Source organism: Helianthus annuus, chromosome 2, assembly GCF_002127325.2.
Source record: "Helianthus annuus cultivar XRQ/B chromosome 2, HanXRQr2.0-SUNRISE, whole genome shotgun sequence".
NCBI classification, from domain to species: Eukaryota; Viridiplantae; Streptophyta; class Magnoliopsida; order Asterales; family Asteraceae; genus Helianthus; species Helianthus annuus.
The window spans coordinates 130,006,267-130,013,341 of NC_035434.2; the positions used below are offsets into that span (position 1 = coordinate 130,006,267).

The 7,075-nt window shown below is 37.2% G+C and overlaps 1 long non-coding RNA gene across 1 annotated transcript; it reads left to right on the top strand.

Annotated features, from left to right (window-relative positions):
- The first annotated feature begins 650 nt into the window (after positions 1 to 650).
- Positions 651 to 1,780, top strand: LOC110921363. The gene is made up of 2 exons (XR_002582374.2): positions 651 to 1,001; positions 1,348 to 1,780. It is a non-coding gene; the product is annotated as an uncharacterized LOC110921363 (long non-coding RNA).
- The last annotated feature ends 5,295 nt before the right edge of the window (positions 1,781 to 7,075 follow it).

The window sequence follows — 7,075 nt, forward strand, 5'->3', positions numbered from 1 at the left end:
TTGCTGTCAAATGAATTTTAACATCAAGAGTCCATGGGAGGTAGTTGTTACCCGAGATGTTAAGTGCGGTGAATTCAAGCTTTGATAAATTCGACGTTTTATCCACAAATGAGAAAAAAAAATCATGGATTTAAAAACAAGCCACAATACAAAATACATATTATAGGAGAACTTCAGGTTCTCTATAGGTAGAACTGCAGGTTCTATACTTTACGCCATTTTAATAATAGAGTAAGAATTTGGAAACTCTTATATGATTTTGATTGTAAATAGAAATTGTGTTTTGATAATTTAAATAAAAATTTGAATATAATAAAAAATATTAAACTTCAATAAAATTCGAAATTTATTTTCCTTGTTCCGTCAAGATTTGTATAGTTTTGTAGTCAAACTTCCAAAGGAATTCGAAAATTATTTTCCATAGTTATCTCAAAAGATCAGTTCCTTAAAAAAATCAATTCCTTTTTTTTTTCATAAACAATTATGTGTAAGAAACAATTTTATATATTTTGTTTCTGTGGAAGACAACTGTTAAAGCACATGTGTAAGAAACAATTTTATATATTTTGTTTCGGTGGGAGACAACTGTTAAAGCACAGCAACTTTTAAAATCTTAAAAGCAACATTTGTTATAAATTATATATTGAATATTAAATATTAATGAAATAATCTTATATATGTTTCGTCTCTCATCTGGATTTGGCCATTGAAGGACCACAACACCTCTCAACAACCACTCCGTCATCGTCGGGTTTTGGGGTAAAAGATCACCGGAGTTTCGGCGACTTCGTCATCGTCGAGTAGAAGATGCCTCCGCAGGTGGGTATTTTCAGTCACCAAATATAAGATCTACGGGTTTCATCTCCGTGTAAAGATCGGTGTGTCAATGCTCCTGTCCTTCGTGGTTGTCGCCGACAACTACTCTCCGGTTAAGCAGCCGGATATCGGAGGAACTGCGTCGTCGCTGCCGGTGAGTTGAATCGCCGGAGGAAGGTTTTCGGGTAAGATATAAACCCCTATTTGTGTGTTTTGTTCGGTTGCTTGTGGCGGCAGTGACCGCCGGATTGTTAGAAAAAAAAAACTGTATTTTCGATTTCGTGATGATAGATTTCGTTTTTGGATAACAGGGCAGTCCTAATTTGTTCTAAAGTTCAAAAGGAAAACCTATGTTTTGTGATCCAAAGAATCAAATTAGAAGTCCAGTTTCAAAATACTTGAACAAAAAAAAAAGGTTGTTTGTTTGCATGCCGTCGTAGAAATTTTTTTTTTTTTTTGTAAATTCGATTTTTTTTTTCATTATTGGATACACAATGCTATACTGATAACATGGAAGCATTTTGAATATAGTGTGGAGATTTGATGCGTACCCGGATTGTGATGAACAGAAATTATCTGAAACCAAAATGGTGTTAATGAATTCCTGATGTTGAAGATCGCCGATAATTTTTCCGTGAAGAGTCCGTTCGTGCTGATAACGTGTTATAAAACCACTGAGAAATCTGTATTGAATCTTCAATCTATATGTTCCATATGATACAAATGTCATACCTCTAAATAACAACATACAATAGTATATATAACGTGTGTGTGTGTTAATTGTCAAAACAGTTATGAGAGGTTAACTGCCAAGGCAGTTACAACAGTTATGAGAGGTTAAATGCCAAGGCAGTTACAAGGGGTGTTTTGTATATCTGTTTTATGACAGTATGTAAATTTTGGCTAATTTAATGAGCCAATATATGTTGTATGTAAATTTTAAAATATGTGATTCATGCTATAAGACCATGTGTAGTGAGACATTATCATAATGCCTTTTTTGGGCATGAAAGGACACGTGACACCCAAGGCATTATGGAATGTGAAGTTAAGAAAGGGTGTAATGGTATAATGCCCCATTCAACCATTACCCCATTATTTATTTTAAATTCTTTTCGTTTTTTTTAATGAAAATTAAAACAAATAATATTTCATTAACTAAAAAATACATTAACACTAATTAAAATACTAAATAATAAAGACAAGGCATGTAAAAGTACTAAAAAACATACGAATGGTAAAAAAAGTAAAGCTCTAAAGTCCGTATCTGTCGTGGATTTGTTGCCTACGCATTTGTGCTAGTATCAAGGCGTCTCATTGGAGGTGATTGATCAGTTTAGACAAATACTCGATGTCCTTCTGTGTTTGCTTCACTTCTTGGATCGAGACTGTGACAACCCTCATAATTCCAGGTATCCGTACAATTAATTAATATTTAATTTGTGCTTAATGACTGTGCTTGATTACAACTGTGATTAAACTGCTTTCTGTTTTCTGTTACATACATACATACATATGCATCACATTTTATACTGTCACTCCATTTATTTCACACAAACATTAGTGACAAACTTGATGCACAAAGCACAGTTAGCACAGTGAGCGGATAACCCAGAGACATGCTGACAATGCCAGCACCTAGACAGACAATGTTTTTGAGGCCAGTATGAGCCGGAAATAGAATACTACACTAGTAGGGAGTGTAGGGAAGTGAGGAGTGAGGATCATAAAACTGTGTCACTAGGTGATAGTTATAGTGCCGGAAAGTGCCTAAAACATACTTTAAATGCAGAATTCTGCACTAGATAACTAAAATTCAGCATTTAACTAAACTAGTAAAGTGCAAAAACTTGGCAAACTAGTCCTAGATACTTTCCAAAGTATTTGGGAATTAAATGTGTCACTAAAAGTATTATAAAAGACACTTTAAATATTAAATTAGCACTTTAACGGACAACACCCAACCGAACAACCGGACTTTACCCGAAACACAAAAATATTGCCAAACACATTGTTTTTTACTTTTCTGAGCTAGTTAGTGTAGGATCAGTTTGACCTCTAGAATGAGTCAATTTGAGCAATACACACTAATTGAGTGGCGGAAACACACAATCAGATTAGAATCAGATAGAAAGAGTAGAAAATAGATGAAGTTACGTTGCAGATACTTTAACTACTTGCTTCTCATTCTCTTTCACTTGAAATTTTGGCAGAGTAACATTACATGTAAGACCTGACCGTTTGAAATGAGAAGCTCACTAGCCTATATATAGGCTTTCCTGACCGTTTGAAAGTGACACATACCTTTCAAACGGACAGCTTACATACCCTTCCGTTTGAAACAGTTTCAAACGGACAACTTATAAACAAACCAAAACTTTACATATTTGACCCCTAGACTATACAAACTTGACATATTTAGACCCTAGACTTAAGACATAGGCTTTAGACATAATGTACCAACAAACTCCCCCTTGGATAGAGCCGTAGTCTTCAGTCTTGGTCTTTGGGTCTCTAAACAGCTTTGTATTTCTCTTCCTTCGGTTTCGGCTTTCTACTTAGCGCAACTCTGATATTTTCATTCTTTTTCTTCCTTGCCTTTTCTTCTTCAAGCTGTTGCTTCATAAACTTTCCTCTATTTTCTTCCATCCTTTGACTCTCACGTTCACGTTCACGCTTCGCTTTCTTCTTCATCTTTTCATCTAACGCCCACCATGAAGATTTCCACTTGCTTTAGGAGTTGATACCTTTCTGAAAGCACAGCGAAACTACACGTTGAAATTGTAGTGCTTGATCTTTATCTTCTGCTTTATAACGAATCTTGTGAATGAACAAGCATTCGATGTCTTTTGCCGAGCAGTTCACCAACCACATAGGATCATAAACGTGAATATTTCTAAGTTCACCACCAGCTCTGTAAGTTATGATCGCTTCAGTTGTGATACGGCTGTACACCCAATCAATAAAACCTTTATAAAAATCCTGCTCCATTTCAGGCATAGGAATCGTCGTCATAGTTCTTGGAGGCTTTACATTCAGAATTGTTTCAGTAACACCAGTCACTAGATCTACTCTTTGAACACGTCTAGGACGATGAGGCTTCCACTTCCGAAAACCTTTTAGAGTCTCGTACTTAATATAACCCCACATCGCCTTATCATTCTGCCTCACTGGATAATCCAAGCTTCTCACTTGAGATAATTCATCGACGTCCCACCACGGTAATGACATAATGTCATATAAACGCTTGAAATATTGGACGCCGTACTCCCTACGAATAGCATAAGCGTTAACTTGAGGTAGAAATCCCCAACTTATAATGTCGCCAAGAGAAATAGTTCTATCACGTTGGAAAAACTTCAAAGGCCTCTTGAACTTTCTCTCATGACTGTCTTTAAACCAGTTTGAACGATCTTCTTTTTCAACATTTGATTGACTTTCTTTCTCAGCATCTTTCTTCAGATTTTCAAACATATTTTCATTCACAGCTTCAGTCACCTTTTGTCGCAACTCTTCTCTATTCTCTGCTGCGAAGAACTCCATTAAAGTTGGAAGCTTTGACGTATCTTCAGGGACATCTTCACTATCAGAACATTCTTCTACTTCAACTCGATCATATTGATCAGCATCTTCAACATAATCATACTTGTAATCTTTCTGTTTATTTATATCAAATGATTCCAAATCTTCTTCAAAGTCGAAGGGAATCTCAGGATTTACATCTTTCAAAATCTCCCTATACACATCTAAACGCAAGAACGAAGGTTCAGAGTGTTCTACTATCTGTGTCTTATCCGACTCCCCCTTTCCAGAAGCTTCACCACTTTCTTCATTTACTGTGTCGTTCATCAGATCATCAACGACTTTTTCATTTGCAGCTTCTGTAACCCTAACACCAGAACCTCCTGCAGCATCATCATCATCGTTACCTTTTGAACTATGACTGCTTGCAGAGAATACAAAGTCATCATCATCATCTTCTTCATTACCCTCTTCCTCTACTTCATCATCTTCATCGCTATCACCTATCAATTCATGCATATGCGTCTCATCTTCAAACAAACCAGAGACTGCAGAGATAGGCTCAGGATTCTCTGTAACCATTGAAGGTACTAGAGCCAATACGGGCACAGCCGAGCTTCCTTCAACTCCTTTATCCTTATCCTTCATCTGTCGTTCAATCTCTGCTTGACGTTCAGCACGAACTTCTGCAACCTGTAGCTCTTCAAACTTATCTTCTACAGATGATCCCAACATACTTTCAACCACTTTATGTAGCATATACAACTCATGATCTTTTGCTCTTTTAGCTTCATTCAGCTCTTTATGTTTCAACTCGAAGTATTCATTCTGTGCATCACGTCTGTTCTTTTCTTCTTCAAGTTCAGACACACGAACCTTCAGGATATCAATCTCAGTTCGATCAGCTTCAACTTTCTTTTCTAACTCCTGAACACGATTCACAAGCAGTTTTTCTCTATCAGCTGCCTTCTTGTTCTCAGCTGCCAACCTCTTGTTCTCTGCAATCACATTCTCCATTTTCTTCTCCAATTTCAACACTTGCGAATTATTAGCAAAGTCGAAATCACCAACATCTAGCAGATTATCTTGTGGAGTCTGCAGACCTCTACTTGAAGAACCATGTTGTAATTGTGAAAGTGGAGGTGTACCGAAGATATCTTGTGAAGACATAAATGGTTGTTGTGGTGGTGGTGTTGTTTGTGGAGTAGGTAATGGTTGATTCGGGGGTGTAGGAAGTCTGGGTGGAGATGATTGTTGTGGAGGTGTAGGTTGTCTTGGTGGGGATTGTTGAATAGGAGATTGTGGAGGTGTAGGTTCACGTGGAGGTGTTGGAGGCTTTTGATGTTCTACTTCAGGTTGCTTTTTCTGCACAATCTTCTGAGGTTTCTTAGAAATTCGGATCTTTGGAGTTGCTTTCTTACGACCACCAGCTTTTCTTTTAACTTTTGGAGTTGATTGAGATTCTGTGACATGCTCTGGTGACGAAACATAAGGAGCATCCTCCTGTTCTTGCCTCTTTCTCTTCTTGATCAACTTTTCTTTTTCTGCCTCTTCTCTCATTCTTCTTTCACGTTCAACCTCATCTACCACTTCATCCTCTGAGGAACTGGAAGAGCTAGTCGTGTCTTTATCAACGTCATCACCTTCAATATCATCAATCACCTTCTCTTTCTGAATATCTGAAGTGACAGTCTCCATAACATTTTCAACAAAATCACCATCTCCATCATTCCACCATCACCATAATCTTCATCCACCATTCAAACCCTAACCTCCACCACTCTTGAAGACTCAAGGTCATGGCTCCGTGTTCGTGTTCGTTGGCCGGTGATCGCGTCCACCCAACCATGAGCGGCTAGTCTCTTCGGTTTCACCCCGGTGTAGGTAGTTGTATTTTCTAGGGTTTATGCATTTGTTCTTTGATTCGACTTTGTGACAACTTGTATTGATTTTTGAAACCTTTGACAATAGTTTACATTTGTTTCGTATTCGTAAATTGTCGAACGATGTTAAAAGTTATGACTTTACGAAATGGTTATGTGTAGTTATGCATTGTCTTGGTTAGGTTTTACTTGTGTTGATTACAAAGTGCATTCTTGTCCGTTCTTTGAAACGTTGATAGTTATTGGCACCTAAGTCACGGTACACTAAATCCGCTAATCGTATACAATTGAGTTGAATCTAAAAACTTGTAGAAACCCTAGGTCTTGCAATTATCAAACCGGGTGTGATCCGTATTCTAATTTCCTGTTTCAACTTTTTAGTTTAGGTTACAATTTTAGTTAATATTCAATTGATTTTGATAACATCAATTTGTCGGTTCATTCGATTTATTTTAAAAAACCAAACAAATAAATAAATAATAGCAATCTTCATAATCATCTTGTATATTATTTGTAAATAGTCTAGCTAATCGAACGGGTTGTGCAATACTGACCACCTGCTCTTCGTGGATTCGATACCCGACTTACCCTAGCTACCTAGGTTTAATTGGGTTTTTGACTGATCGGGACGACACGGTCACGTCAAAATGGCGCCGCTGCCGGGGAGCTAGTGCGCTTAGTATTTCATTGCTTGTTCGATTTTAGTTTAGTTTTTTTTTCTTGTATTTTTTTTTTGATTTTACTTTGGGTGGTCGAGCTTGTTTGTGCAGGTACATGTTTTGCAGGTACCATCTTTCAATATGAATTGGGTAGATGATGATCCGTGTGAGTGTTGTGGAAGCGGAGAGCACTAT